This window comes from Diachasma alloeum, unplaced genomic scaffold (assembly GCF_001412515.2).
Source record: "Diachasma alloeum isolate Michigan unplaced genomic scaffold, Dall2.0 Dall_scaffold_00852, whole genome shotgun sequence".
NCBI classification, from domain to species: domain Eukaryota; kingdom Metazoa; phylum Arthropoda; class Insecta; order Hymenoptera; family Braconidae; genus Diachasma; species Diachasma alloeum.
In genome coordinates, this window is record NW_021680973.1 from 46,324 (window position 1) to 63,147 (window position 16,824).

General features: G+C 39.3%; 1 protein-coding gene across 1 annotated transcript in view; it reads left to right on the top strand.

Annotated features, from left to right (window-relative positions):
* The first annotated feature begins 6,797 nt into the window (after positions 1 to 6,797).
* Positions 6,798 to 16,824, top strand: part of LOC107044953 (metastasis-associated protein MTA1-like) — a 73,342-nt gene continuing 63,315 nt past the window's right edge. Inside the window, exon 1 of the mRNA XM_015267036.1 lies at positions 6,798 to 6,960. The gene's annotated coding sequence lies outside the window, so the exon portion shown is untranslated. The remainder of the gene's footprint in view (positions 6,961 to 16,824) is intronic.

The following is a 16,824-nucleotide window of genomic DNA, read 5'->3' on the forward strand; positions in this document are numbered from 1 at the left end:
AATATTTTGGAAAAAAAAATTCGAATCGGATGAATAGTTTTGGAGATATTAAACAATATAGTTTTTTACAAAAAATTGAATATCTCTAAAACTACTCTTTCGGTTTCGCCCATCTGAAATCCCAACCTGTAATATACTAAGAGCTAGAATCGGACCAAATTTCAACTTTCTATCTCAATTTTTTCGGGCGTGCAACTATCGACTTTATCACAAAAATGAAGAATGTCAATTACTGGGCGACTCGCCCTAGTTAGCTAGGCATATTATGGTCCGATTCGATAGATGTTATCATAAGGAATATTTTGATGCCAAAAAAGTTCATTTCATTTACTAGTTTTTGAGATATTGAGGAAAGAATTTTTTTTCAGAATCGCAGTATCTCAAAAACTACTGAACCGATTGTGCTGAAATTTCGCCCAGATGTGCTCCCAAATACTATCAATTATGAGCCGAAATTTCAGATTTTTATTTGTCACTTTAGTCCTTTTTGCTTCCGAATGGAAGTATTGCATTCGATCGATTTTTCGACTCGCTAATTTTGCTTGAAAACGATGCAGAATGGTCTGAAACGGAAAAATACGAAGTTTGAGGACCATGTCTGTGTGATCATGTACAGTCGGTGGTCTTTTTTTCTTAAAATTGACGAATAAACGGGCAAAATCATCCCAAATAATTTGAAATTTTGTCAGTTTATTGGTATAATTTGAGACTAACTTTACGCCAAAGTTCAGCTGAATCCGCCCATTAGTTTTTGAGAATTAGCGATTAGTTTTTTTTTCGCTTTTTCCCACCTATCTCGGAAAATATCCAACCGATTTCAATTTTTTTTTTTTAATGTTCGTCTTGATGTGCTCCATCTTAATCAATCAAAATATATATACCCGTTCACACAAAGTTTTCGAGATATATCGATTTTTCTATTTTTACCTCGAAATCGTTGTGCGGTCTGTAGCAGACGCAAAAATCGAAATGTCAACTTGAAATTTGGCGCGGAGGTGCCTCTGATAATTACAATGGTACGTATTGAATCTGGGCTAAATCGGATAATTAGTTTAAGAGAGATTCAACTTTGTGTGTAAACCCAATTTCTTCAATATTTTTATGACGAACTTACAAGGAACACTAGGAGGTGTTCCCCTCCGATTTCGATGAAACTCATATATGTTGTAGAGGACTCGAAATTAAGCGACACGTATTTTTTTTATCGGCGAATACGCAGTTTTAAGGGGGGAAACCATGGTCAGAAGGTGACCACTTTTGGGGGTGATTTTTCAATTCAACCTATAAGAAGGGAATTTTCGTAAATGTTCATTATGGGAATAAATAGCTCGTGAGGAATTATGGAAACCACAATTGATAGTTCCTCCGGAGGTTGAAATTTGGGGGGGGGGGAAACTACCCCTGTAAAGACTTAATTAAAAAAAAAAAAACTATGATTCAGAATTTTATGAAACCAACTGCGTTGGATGGAACATGGAAAAATGCGGAATACCTGTTTTTGGTTTTTCCCCAGAACTGGAGTTTTCTAGGGTGAAAAAAATAATTTCCCGGCAACATCATCCACCAAGGTGGTGGGGTTATTTATTCAATTTATCCAACTGATGAATAGCTGGGGAGGAATTATGGAAATCACAATCACTACTCACTCTGAGGTTTCAAATTTGGGGGTTACCTACCCTCATGAAAATTGTGTCTTTCAGAAAAAAAATATTGTTCAAATTTGCATAAAACCAATAGTATTCGAAAAGAACATGAAAGAATGTAGCTAGGGGCCGGATAGCCCAGTGGGAAGAGCACCCGATGCAAAAAAAAAATGCGGAAACTGGTTTTTCATTTTTTTGCTCGAAAGTGGAATTTTCAGAGGCGCAAGTTTGATTTTGTCGAAAACTATGAATTATTCAAAATATATATATGTATATATAGTTTATTAGGGAACATAATTAGTACAGAAATGATATTCATCAAAAAAATGGTGCATGCAGAGAGACTTTCTGCACCACGAGCATCTAACTACCGCAACATTAGAACAACCATCAACTTCACATTTTGGATTAGAAGATTGTCCAAACGCAAAATCGACAGGATTATCAAATTCCTCTGGTTTTTTTAGCGATGTAGCCACTCTGGTACCAAGCATAACGAAATAGGTTTTGATACCTCGGTGATGATAATTGATTATGGACTAAAGATTGCAATTTGATCACATTATTCCGCGCATGCAAATTAATATCATGATTTAAGAGAACAACCGTATCTGAAAAATGACGGACGTAATTTTTCCAAATCCTGAAGCCGTACACATCAAGAGGTTGAATTTTTCCGGTAGTTCCTTTGGGGATTAACATAGTTAATAATTCTTTATTCCGAGGAGTTGCCTGTTCTATCACTTGAGAGCAATGTCCACTCCATGAATCGATTAACAGTAGACTTTTTAGTCCCACATTTGGAAAGAATACTTCTTCCAGCCAAATTTTAAAGTGCTCTGGAATAGTTGCAATGGGATGAACATTACAATCAGTACAAATAAGTTTGTTACATCTTAAGTTTGAAATATCGTCTTACCAGACGTCAATTTCCCTGACTTTAAAGCCGTTATGTAAACATTAGAAGGTCTGAATAGATTCTCCTGAACCCTTGGACCAAACGTTCCGGAAGGTTCCTTGTAAACAATGAAGAGAGGTGACAATAATTTCCCATCTGCTGATATGGTGGGTTGTATGGTATAACTGTGTGTCGTTGATGTTACAGATTATACAATGCATGAGACTTCTTTAGAGCCCTCTTCCGCCAAAGTTCGCCCCGAATGCGTTTTCAATTAGAAACCACTCGGATCAGAATTATAGATGTTTTGTATGCCATAAATCTCAAAATATGGTTTGATCTGTTGCAGAAATTCGTCCGCTGTTTTTTGTAAATCTTTTTGATTTTCCATTGTTTTACGTGTGACGAATTTAGTAATCTTGCGAGATGTGATGCGATGAGCTCTTTTGAAGTAATGTAGCCACCATGCNAATGCATGAGACTTCTTTAGAGCCCTCTTCCGCCAAAGTTCGCCCCGAATGCGTTTTCAATTAGAAACCACTCGGATCAGAATTATAGATGTTTTGTATGCCATAAATCTCAAAATATGGTTTGATCTGTTGCAGAAATTCGTCCGCTGTTTTTTGTAAATCTTTTTGATTTTCCATTGTTTTACGTGCGACGAATTTAGTAATCTTGCGAGATGTGATGCGATGAGCTCTTTTAAAGTAATGTGGCCACCATGCCGAGGCCTTGAAACGAATATCTTGATATCCAATATCTCGTTGAGCTTGCAGAGCCCATCTTCGTAGGTCGGCATCATGAACAATTAGCCCCGCATCGATAGCATTTTTCATATTTTTCAACGTGTACTCTGATATTCGTTTCAACTTTTCCATAAAAGCTCCTTCTTTATTGACTTGATGAGCCCAACGACGTAATTGCTGGACCGATTTCACTCTTTGGAATTTATTGGAAACAGTTTTTATAGACAGATTTTTCTGTGTTGTTGCACTCCTCCAGTATTCGACTGCTCTTTTTTTATAGTCATTATCTACAAGTTCGTCATCCTCTGAACAACTATCAGATAATTCTTTATGATGTGGTTGGAATTCTGTATCCTCAATTGGTATCATTTCGATGTCTTTGTCTGGCTCTTGGAAATCAAGAGTTGATTCTTCAATAATTTCCACCCCATTATATTCCTCCATAGTTCGTTGCACTATATTCTCGAAATGAGTTGCCAATTCTCGTTCTTCATTAGTCACAGGGGTTTCGCCAAGATTCAGCACTTCAAATGTTGCCATGAGGATCTTAATAACGTTTATAGGATTGAATCTCATGATGGAAAGAATTCGGAATATACGATTAACAAGAGACGGTTTTGCCGTGATGTGTTTACGTAAACTGAACGCTGCGCAAAATGGAAGTGAATAATATTCAGGGTTATCAATAATACATGATTACTGCATGATGGATTACCTATTTTTGGATATAGGTGACGCGTGCACGGCTATTTGCATTTTGTTTGGATTTATTATTGCTTTCAGCAGTGTTGTATCATCACATATATACTATAATACTCCGACATATGAAAAAAACAAGTTCAATCATTCGTTGAACGATATGGAAAAATTCCGATTATTTAGCAAATTTTTTTTCGTACTCGTCACTGCTTTTTCTTCAAATATAACCACCCTGTTGCTGTACCTGAAGAAAAAGGAAATTTTGTTCCAGAGAATCTTTTCTTTGATCTATTTTTATCGTTATTCGTTTATCGNCGAATTTTGGAAAAATATCATTTTCACGTGCGGATTATTGAAATCAAAATTGAGGCTTGTGATATCTGGAATCCAATTTTATTCTTTCATAAAAAGGGATACTGTATTATTTCATATCTCTTCTGATGCAATCAGTTCCGTGAAAGCCAATAGTTGTTTGATAAAAAAATATTATTTTGCGGGGGTAATTACCCCGTCAACTTCAACCCCGAGAGGAACTATTATTGGATATTCTCACGATTTCTCATAAGCTACACATTACCTCAATGGAATGAATAAATAACCCCACCACCTTGGTGGATGATGTTGCCTGGAAATTATTTTTTTCACCCTAGAAAACTGCAGTTCTGGGGAAAAACCAAAAACAGGCATTCCGCATTTTTCCATGTTCCATCCAACGCAGTTGGTTTCATAAAATTCTGAATCATAGTTTTTTTTTTGAAAAATGAACTCTTTACAGGGGTAGTTTACCCTCCAAATTTCAACCCCCGGAGGGACTATCAATTGTGATTTCCATAATTCCTCGCGAGCTATTTATTCCCATAATGAACATTTACGAAAATTGCCTTCTTATAGGTGGAATTGAAACATCATCCCCAAAAGTGGTCACTGACCACTTCTGACCATGATTTCCCCCCTTAAAACTGCGTATCCGCCGGTAAAAAAAAATACGTGTCGCTTAGTTTCGAGTCCTCTACAACATATATGAGTTTCATCGAAATTGGAGGGGAACACCTCCCTAGTGTTCCTTGTTAGGGCAATAATTTTTGTTTCGAAATGTTCGTCTTATTGTCCACTATCTTGATCAATCAAAATGTGATCAATATACATGTTCATAGAAAGTTTTCGAGATATTTGGATTTTCCTATTTTTGAATAAAAGTCGTATGGTTTCTAGCTGACGTAAAAATCGAAATGTCAACTTGTTTTGAGATAGATTCTCAGTTTATGAGTAGAATTGTACCTTCAATAATTACCGCGAGGGAATGAAGCAACGATTGGAATAATGTTCTTGTAAAAAAATTCTCATAGAGGAAAGAAATTTGTGAAAATTTAATTTAATAAATTAGCATTGGGCAAGAAAAAATACTATTTCCTAAGATTATGTGTATCTGTGCGGGTGTCCAGCTGATATTCAACTTCTAGCGAATCAACGGTTTGAAGGCATAGAGAAAGTCAGAAAAGATCTCGAGTTTGTCAGATTATAGGTATTAATCAGGACTGACGCTCAGGACTAAAGCTTGATTTCGGCACAATCAACTCAGTTGTTTTGATGAAATTGTTGCTCATGAACCTTTTTGTGAAAATTTCTCGAAAACTAACCAAACAATTTCAAGTGAAAAAAAATTTTTTGTGATACCTGCCTGAAAAGTTCAGTTTTTGAAACCGTTTAGTGCCCATAAAGTGCTTGTTTTATGCACGAATTTTATGGTGGCATAGGTTTTCTTTAAATTCTTAGCAAAATCAAATTTTATTACGCTAAAAACCATTCGGAAGCCCACCATCAATTTAATGATGGCAAAGAAAGTATTAAAAAAAATTGATGAGTGAGATGTTCACTGCCACATGCTCGCTGCCCCCTGCTTGTTTTGTAAAAATTCATAAAAAAATTCCCAGAATGTTGTACGCACGTACAGACGTACAGGCAGACATTCTCTAAAAAACATCATATCTCGACATTTCATGCTATTCTAAGTCATTTCCAAGAAAAATTAGAGAATCAAAAAATCGGCCGATTACAAAGCTTCCATTCAGAAGCAAAAAACGTATTGCACGCCTTAGTGAAACACTGGCTAACACTGAATTCAGGTTTCTAAGGTGAAATTCAATATCTCCGTTCTATGGCTGCCAAAGTGGGATACCGGCATCCTTACTCGAGTGTTCTACTATGCTTCTCTACGTTTTTGACCTTAGGTTGTTAAGAGCGTTAGAATATAAAATAATTTGAAAAAACGAAACAATATGACAAAATTTCGAATACATTTGAATTTATGATAGTAATATGAGATGAACAAAGAGAAAAAAAATAATAGCAAAGAAAAATAATAAGAATTTGTGCGGAAGTGAATTGCTAATTTAGTAACAATTATAACTATAGTCATTTACAAACAATTATCTATTTGTATTTCTGATTCGTCATTAAAAAACACAAAACTCTACAATTTTTCATGTAATTGATCACCAGAAAACGGAAATTTCCACCAAAGGTATAAATTCCCCAATTCGATTTTTGCAAAACAATTGATGGAAAAATGTGGTATTTTATATTCACTTGACGCAGGGTTAAAGCCATGCTCAGCCAAATCCGAGAACATCAGGTTTGAAACCCCATCAATTCACATGAAATGTCCCATACATGTGAGACCATTTCATAGGAACCCCTAGCGCATTTCTTAACGAATTTTGTTCACAATTCTACTAGCTTTTCTTGCGTTCACAACATATAGTAGTCCTCATCTGATCTTCCATAATAATGAGCAATATATTTATTCTCTAATTTACAGATGGTAGTTTGTTATATGACAGAGTGCCAAATAAGCCTGAGATAGACAGATTGCCACCAACTCCACCACAGCCTCAACCGCTGCCCGTAGTTCAGCCCCAACAAACGATATTGAAACGAACAAGGCCGCCATTGGAAGAGCTCAATGGATCAGATGGTAAGTATCGAATCTCTGAATGCTATAAACCCAAACACAGAGCCTATTTTCATCGTGGACATTGACATCGTATTTGGACATGGATTACCCTTGGGGTGAAGTTGGGACCGACCTATCTTGCAATGGAAATGTCACCGAAATCGAAGGGTCGTATGAAGAGAGTATACGGTGGAAATACGTTCGTATCAGAAGTATCAGGGCGTTTCTACCGCATTGCTTCTATTCAAACTTCGTTGCAGTTGAAATACACTTTCTTGATGTTTATCTTGTTGTCTAATGTGTTTCCACAATCTGGCGTATTATCAAGCGAATCAAAATGGTCAAAAGAATTATCATCCGTGTTAATCCACTTTTCAAAGGTAAATGAAATAATTCACTAGGGATTTTATTTACTTTTTCATCACATGTACGAACGCGTTGTTGAGGAGGTTTGATCCCGCCGCGTTGATAGTGTGACCAAGAAAATTGACCTCGGGTTTGTCCAGATTAGACTTGGCGACGTTGATAACTACACTATCATCAGCCGATTTCTCGAATAAAATCCGCAGGTGCTCCATGTGTCGCTCCTCGTTCTCCGATGCCACGAGGATGTCAATGTAGACATACGCGAAATTCAGTTCGCTGGTAACTTCATTTGCGGCATTTCTGAGTCCAAACGTCATAAATGGAAACTCAAATAAACCAAAGGGCGTTTTTATCGCGGTTTTCGGTATGTCTATTGCTGAAACTCGGATTTGATTAAAAGCTCTCACCAGGCCGATGGTAGAAAAGATGAAGTCTTCCAGATAGCGTACAGGATAGTCATCTCGAATCGTTCTCGCGTTGAGAGGCCTGTAAGCCCCGCATCGTCGTCATTCACCATTAGACTTAATTAGTAGACGCAGTGGTGAGGACTATGGACTGTCTGACCTTCTCGTCACACCAAGTTTGACCATTTTGCTGAACTCATCGCGGGCTGCTTTTAGTTTGTTAGGCACGAGGCGTGGTGCTCGGCAGGAAACTGGTGGCCCGGAAGTTGTCCTGATGTGGTGAACCGTAGAGTGTTTAGATTCCCTAGGTTGTCCGTCCGGTTTGGTGAGAGATGAAAATTCCCTCAGCATCGCTGAATATGGGTCGTCATCAGACAGCTGATGAATTTTGACCGAGCTCGATGCGAAACGCGTGAATTGACCGAAGGAGGTGCGTTGATTTCACAGATCCGTCAGGAGCTCAAAATTATGCAGGAAATCAGCTCTGATTATTGAACGCACGACGTCAGCCTCGACGAAACATCAGGTGAGATCTCGTCTTAACCCAAGGTTCGGTCACAATGTGATCGAACCGTAGGTGTTCATGGTCGATCCGTTCGCGGCAAACAGCTGGTAACCCGTGAAGTCCGCTGAACTTCTAGGCCACCTGGTAGGATAGACGGAGACGTCTGAGCCTGTGTCCACGAGAAACTGTATGCCTGAGTCTTCATCAGTGATGAAAAGACGACGGGAAATTGAACGACAGCTGCGTTCCGCCTCTAGGAGCTAGCTCTTTTGTTTCCCTGATACATGCAACCAGGTGAACAATTCTTTGCTCTTTTACCGAATTTAGTATGAAACCAACAAATATCATGTGATTCTGATACTTTCCTGGTACGTGATAGGCTCCTGAATCGGTCCCGTGACTTCGATGGACCAGAGGAGCGTGAGCCGTAGCCTGTGGACTGTATCGCGGAGACAGATGCTGAGAGAGCTGATACCTGTTGAACTAATGATGCTATCTGCTATTCAAGTGGAGTTGACACGGCAGTGGAGGGTATACAGACTGGCTGCAAAATCTCGTAGAGGCTGCCAGCAGCTTTACCCAGTTGATCGGCGGTAGCTATTTGATTGGCTATACCCAGTTGAACTTTCTTGGGTAGATGCGACAACCATTTTATTTTCAATACGTCCTCGTCGATGTCTGGTACCAGAGCCTTGAGGTGCCTGAGGACTTGAGAAGGTGTGCGATCGTCAATTTCTTCGCGATCGAGCAGTTCTACCATGTTGGCCTGCTTTGAATGCGTGAAGCACTCGATCACCTTGTTCTTGAGCTGTTGGTACGGTGGATCGATTGGAGGATTGGTAATTAAATTTTTCACCTCGGCAGCAAACACCGGGGGAAGCACTGCAACTGCATGATCGAATTTTTGCAGTCTGGCTGCGATCTGTTTAATTTTAAATTGTGATTCCAGTTGTGAGAACCACAGTTGACGACGCGCAGGGATGCATTCCGGTGCCTTGATTTGCACGACAACCGTCGTAGCTGGTTGATTAACACCGGGGTTCTGTTCACCTGTCATCGCGGAAACGTATTGTCACAATCACAGCACACAAAATAAATTCGTTATTAGTCTTTATTTTTGAAAGCAGTACGACATAATGTCTATGAGTGCCCAGCAATATACCAGCTCGAGCTGCGATGTAAACAATACACACACACAGACACACACTCACGGTAGTATGGAGTAATGACGAACTCTGAATTTTGGTTGCTAGCCGACGCTTGGAATGCTCCAGAAGCTTCGAGATTCGAAAAAGGTGAACGTCATTCCACTACGCGGTAAAACGCTCAATTTTCACTGTGTCCTAAATAATTCGATCGTGTTGAGTAATCGTCGAACGATACCGAAAGAATTGAAAATTGAGATGTACGAAATGAAATGAAAACCGTTGAATTCGTACACTTGAGAGACGCTCTCCGAATTAGATGATCACGTCGGGGTCACCAATGTGTAGTGATTGTGGTGGTTGGAAGAGACTTCAATCACTAACATAAACGATGTAAATGAACTCCGGTAGATATTGTTTATAATATTTATTATAAACGCGTCGAGTGTAGGAATATTTATAAGAATGATTTGAATGCGAAACATATACATAATGAATATAATACAATGTGATATCCAGTCGGTACACTGAGAAAAATCCGGCGCTCGTTCAAGGGCGCGCCGCTCATTTCAAGGTATTGCGCCCATAAATGCGTTCCAAGTCGCGCGTCTTTGTTTTCAAGGAATTTCCGATAAAACGGGCTCTTGAATCAAAGGCAAGAAACTCTTCATTTGAAAGGTCTACAAAACTTTGAATCAAGAGTAGAAATTGAGAATGGAAGGAGAGAGAACTCTAACCTAATATTATAAACTAATTGGAGCATAGGGGAACAATATGGAGTGAAGAAGTGGTGAAATGGACTTTCTTCAATTGTCCATATCTCCCGACTGAATACCGTAATTGGGATAAATCAGATTTTATTTTGGAGTTTGACGAAACCTTTGAAAATTATGTGAAAAATTTTACTATGCTATTTTCGATTGATTGATACGTAGATTTGGTCCGTATTATCCCACTATCTTTAGATTTTCATCATTCAGGAATAAACAAGATGCTAATTGAAAATTAATGAAAAAATATGTGAATAGATAAACAAGTCAGCCTCCAAATCAATCAAACAGAACATATTTTCAGCAAACAGATAAACAAATAAGTTAATAAATTAGTAATATGGAATTTGAATATTTTCTTTAATCAGGAATAGATGAGCCTGAAAATGGCGAATGATTCTGGCGAACGATATCCACAACTTTTGGAGCGGACTGTACTGCCGACGCTTCAGAGGGACCGTGGACGGGGGTCAACTTTTTTACCCCTAATTTTTATAAATCATTAAGGAACATGACAAAATATGTTGAACACACCCTTACCCCTCCATGTGCATGCATTGTTTGAATGAAAAATAAAATTTCTAAATTCGAATGAAAATTTTTAACATTGTGACTTGGAGAGGGGGTGGTGGAGGGGGGATGCATAATAGGGGGGGGTTGAAAATTTTACTCAACAGGGGAGGGGGTTTCAGAATCTATCTGAGCTACCCCCATCCCTCCATTCGCATGCGTCAATTAAATAAAAAAATAAAATTGTTAAATAAAAACAAGAAATCTCGAAAATTGTGATTTCACAGGGGGTGTCAGGGGGATGCATAATAGGGGAGGATTGAAAATTTTAGCCGACAAGGGGAGTGGGTTCCAGAATCTATCTGAGCTACCCCCATCTCTCCGTTCGCTTGCGTTAATTAACTAAAAAATGTAATTGTTAAATTAAAAAACAAGATATAGAAAATTGGGAATTAGAGACGGGATGGAGGGAGGATGCATAATAGCGGACGGTTGAAGATTTCACCCAACAGGGGGAGGGGGTACCCTCTGTTCGCATGGGTTAATTAAATAAAAAAATAAAATTGTTAAATTTAAATAAAAATTTTGAGTATTTGGACTTTGTGAGGGAGTGGAGGGGCGACGCACAATAGGGGAGGTTTAAAAATTTTACCCAACAAGGGGAGGGGGTTTCAGAGTCTATCTGAGCCACCCCCATCCCTCCATTTGCACGCGTCAATTGAATAAAAAAATAAAATTGTTAAATTTAAATAAAAATTTTGAGAATTTGGACTTTGCGAGGGGGTGAAGGTGGGACGCACAATAGGGAAGGGTTGAAACTTTTACCCAACAAGGTGGGGGTTGCAGAGTCTATCTGAGCCGTCCCCATCCCTCCGTTCGCATGCGTTAATTAAATAAAAAAATGTAGTTGTTAAATAAAAGAAAGAAATCTTGAAAATAGGGACTTCGAGAGGGGATGGAGGGGGGATGCATAATAGGGGAGGGCTAAAAATTTTACTCAACAAGGGGAGGGGGTGGCAGAGTCTTTCTGAGCAACCCCCATCCCTCCGATTGCATGCGTTAAATCAATAAAGAAATAAAATTGTTAAATTTAGATGAAAATTTTGGGTATTTCGACTTTGCGAGGGGGTGGAGGAGGGACGCACAATAGGGGAGGGTTGAAAATTTTATCCAAGAACGGAAGGGGGTTGGAGAGTCTATCTGAGTCGACCCAAGCTCTCCGTTCGCATGCGTTAATTAAATAAAAAAATGAAATTGTTAAATAAAAACAAGAAATCTCGAAAATTGTGACTTTGAAAGAGGGTGGAGGGGGGATGTATAATAGGGGAGAGTTGAAAATTTTTTCCAACAAGGGGAGGGGGCAGAGTGTCGGAGCCACCTTCAGCCCTCTATTCGCATGCGATGATTAAATAAAAAAATCAAATTGTCAAATGAAAAAGTACATCTCGAAAATTCGGACTTGGAAAGGGGGTGGAGGGGAAATGCATTATAGAGGAGGATTGAAAATTTTAGCCAACAAGGGGAGGGGATTTCAGAATCTATCTGACCCACCCCCATTTTTCCGTTCGCATGCGTTAATTGAATAAAAAAATTAAATTTTTACACAAAAAGAAGAAATCTCGACTGAAAATTTTATTCAACACGGGGAGGGGGTTGCAGAGTCTGTCTAAGCCACCCCCAGCCCTCTGTTTGCATGCGTTGAATAGTGTTCGGTTTTCCACCGAATTATTTATTCCTCCCACATACGCACACACTCACGCACACTCACTCCACTCGCATGCTTGTATGGTTACGCCCAACTGACCTGCGCAGTAGGCTAAGATGACCAGTAGTCTCTCACCTGTGACACCTGAGGCGCCACTTGATGAACAGGTGAACATGGCAAGCGACCCCCTGGGGGGTCGTGTGAACCCCCTTATTTAAATTCGGGTACGTTTGGACCTTCGATGATTGACACCTGCCACCTTGCGGTCCTTTAATCGGCCTCATTTGCATAACGGCCGTTGACTAGTGCACGCGCTTTTTGCTACTCTCTTTTGCTTGATGCTTTATTAACTGCTCTGCGTACTATTTAGTTGTTCATCGCTTCTAAATTGTTAGCTGATTCGCGCATAAACTTTTGCTCATCTCTGCTGTGTCTATATCAGTGTATTTTAACTTTTTTATTGTGATTAAATTGACTGAGTTTACGAACGTGCACGTGTTGTTTTTTGGACCCTCTCGCGCTTTCGTACAAATCCGTTTATATCTCGCCCATCGATCAGTAATTCCACATATCTCAGACCCGGCATTGAACAAATGAATAAAAAAAAATTGTTAAATTTAAATAAAAATTTTGAGTATTTGCGAGGGGGTGGAGGGCGATGCAGAATAGGGAAGAGTTGGAAATTTTACCCAACCCCCTCCCCTTGTTGGGTAAAATTTTCAACCCTCCCCTATTATGCATTCACCCTCCACCTCCTCTCGAAGTCCCAATTTTCGAGATTTCTTTTTTTTATTCAACAGTTTCTTTTTTTATTTAATTAACGCATGCGAACAGAGGGATGGGGGTGGTTCAGATAGATTCCGAAACCTCCTCTCCTTGTCGGCTAAAATTTTCAACCCTCTTTTATTATGCAGCCCCCTGCCACCCCCCTGTGAAATCATAATTTTCGAAATTTCTTGTTTTTATTGAACAATTTAATTTTTTTATTCAATTGACGCATGCGAACGGAAGGATGGAGGTGGCTCAGATAGACTCTGCAACCCCCCTCTTGTTTGGTAAAATTTTCAACCCTCTCCTATTGGGCGTCACCCCTCCACTCCCTCGCAAAGTCCAAATTCTCAAAATTTTTATTTAAATTTAACAATTTAATTTTTTTATTTAATTAGCGCATGCGAACGGAGGGATGGAGGTGGCTCAGATAGATTCTGAAAACCCCTCCCCTTGTCGGCTAAAATTTTCACCCCTCCCCCATTATGCATCCCCCTGGCACCCCCCTGTGAAATCAAAATTTTCCAGATTTCTTGTTTTTATTTAACAATGTTATGTTTTTATTTAATTGACGCATGCGAACGGAGGGATGGGGCTGGCTCAGATAGACTCTGCAACCCCCTCCCCTTGTTGGGTAAAACTTTCAACCCTCCCCTATTATGCATCCTCCCTCCACCCCCTCCCAAATTCCCAATTTTTGAGATTTCTTTTTTTTATTTAACAATTTTATTTTTTTTATTTCATTAACGCATGCGAATGGAAGGCTGGGGGATTCAGATAGACTTTGTAATCCCCTCCCCTTATCGGATAAAATTTTCAACCCTCCCCTATTATGAATCTCTCCTCCGTCCCCTCTCAAAGTCCCAATTTTCGGGATTTCCTTTTTCTATTCAACAATTTCATTTTTTTATTCAATTAACGCATGCGAACGGAGGCATGGAGGTGGCTCAGATAGATTCTGAAACCTCCTCCCCTTGTTGGGTAAAATTTTCAACCCTCCCCTATTGTGCGTACTAGGCAGCCTTATATAATCCGTTTACCAGATTCTGTTTCCCAAGTATGCAAGTTCGGAAGTCCATTAAATGAAACGAATACGTCAATTTTTTCAAAATTTTTTGCTTGTTTTTTCAGACAGCACGGACTTTTGAAAATTCTTATGGCCTTACACATGTAAAGGGGGGAGAAATATTTGCACTCATCATAATAAAAAGAAGATATTGGAATTTGGTCAGTATCATCCACAAAACTCTTTACAGGCTCTTAAAGAATAGGGCTGATTTATTAACTTCCCGACCCGAAGGAAGTTATTGTAATGACCCCGAAAATCGAATGTGGAAATTTAAGCATTTCTCAACGTTTCATGACCTTTGGAACCACTTCTGACCCTTTTCAGGTACCTGTCTGTATGTGTGGATGTGAGTATGTGTGTGCGTACGTCTGTGACAAAAATTTTGTGCCACGATTCCTCCTGAACAAACGATGTGATTTGACTTTTTTTTTTAATCGCTGTATTTTCATGTGACTTGAACCTGATTAGATTATGGAGACGATCGTCTCAGCGTTTCTCCAGTTTTTTCCAAAAAACATTTGGAAAAAAGTCGAAAATTAGCGTTTTTTTGTAAACGAGACCATTTCTCCGTGCATAACGATGCGATTTCAAGTTTTTTTTGTTAGAAACGATGAATCTTGATATAACGCACAAATCATGGAGTACTGGAAGACATTTAATCAGCAGTTCACTAGCTTTTTTCGAAATCGATATACATTCAAGAAACAATTTTACTTTTCTGATAAATTACATCTTTTCTCGATGCGGAATACGGCGATGTGTGTGCATGGGAGTGTGTGTGAGTGCGAGCACGCNTAAATACATAATAAAAAAATTAATGAAAGAAAAAACAAATGGTCGGGAAGTTATTGGTGAGACCCGTAATGGGTCACATCCAATTCCACCAACCCCTACCGGTCATACCCGAAAGAGGGAGCGCGCGAAGCGCGCGACCGGGCCTGATTTTTTTTGTATTTTTCAACTGATTATTTATCCTGTAAAAAAGAGTGTTTTTCACTGAAAATAGAGGTTTTTGGGAACGATTCACAGCCGCTCCTAGCGTGCAATTTCTTCCACTTCACACCATATAATTAATGGAACTATTTGACTATCATCTCGGGAAGAGCCAAATAATTCCCTTTATCGTGAAGTGCCGAAAAATGCAAAAGAAAATTAGAAGTTCCTGGGTAGTGGCAGGTGCTCACCTAGTACTCGCCATGGTAGCCATAAACTGAAACTGAGAAGGTCGGTCAGCTGGGCGACCTTTTCCTGAGGCGAGGCTAAGCCTTTTATGAGACCCAATAAATCTCAGTGTCCATTTTTGTTTCTCGTAGTTGAAAAATCCGTTTTTCAATTATTTAAATAAGAAGAATACCTTGTTGAATTCCCCGCACGATCACGATTCTAACGGAATTTGATTTATTGAAATATCTTCATTTGGAGTGAAGTTCTCTTATAGTAGGGGAGGGTGGGGCAAAACGGCCCCCCTTCAATTGTCAATAACTTGTGAATGATATTGTGAAAATTCCCAGTTTCAGCTTCATTTTGAAGATAATTTTTCATTCTTCAAAACGAGCTCTAACTCATCCCAATCGGATTATTGAATCGGAAATTATTGACGATTGAAGGGGGGCCGTTTTGCCCCATCCTCCCCTAATTGGAACAAACTAAATTCAAAATGGAAAATCAAATTTCAACGCTGCGAAATTGGAATAATGATCTAATGACATTCTATCTTGAATACAAAATAATATTACAATTTTTTTCTTAAAAATTGCGGGACCAACTGTTACGGACAACCGGGTTTAGATTGGAGTGTGAGGGAGAGAAAATCTACCTGTCAGCTCTTACCTGACCATCACTGGTCACGAACTGGTCGTCCCGATGATGATGAGGTTAACGATGTTATAATTACCTTCTTTTGTGAAATCTAAGGTGGGACCGTGATGTTCGGGATTAAGTATTAAAATACAACAACGATATTCCGCGTAAAGGAAAACACTGACCAAATTATACCGATTGCACTATTTATTTCGTAATTGGAGTANGCCAGATTATACCGATTGCACTATTTATTTCGTAATTGGAGTAATTTCACGAAAACCCAGGGTAAAAACCGTCGGAGGGAAAACAGGAAAAGAGAGAAATAAATGAGTTGGATAATTGTGGACATAGACGTTTACAGTTGGTGGAAGGGTTGGACAGGGATTGCTCAGTTAACGCTCAGCGGGGGTTCAGTTGAATCGCGTGACTCAGCTTGGCTCTGCGTGATGACCTTCGGTGGGTGGCGAGTGGGCGGTCGATAATCGAGTCACTCAACAGGGCCGGAGAGGGCCTAGGAGTTGGTCGTCCTCGCTGAATTGNATTATAATTAGACTCATTTAAACAATTATTTTTTCAGTTACCCTCAAAAAACGATCAGTCACATATACCCATACACACACATACATACATACATATTGTAACATAATAAAAATCATGTACTGTTCCTCGCCTGAATTGACCGCGGATCATGGGGGAAAAATTAGTATTTTTACCCCAGCGAGGAGTCGGATCACCCACGGCCACAATTGTCATTTTCTTTATTTCTGTTATTTACTCTTTCTTTTACTATTCTCTCAAATTCTGTCGATTGCGCTCACCGTGGGTTACGCGTGAGCTTCG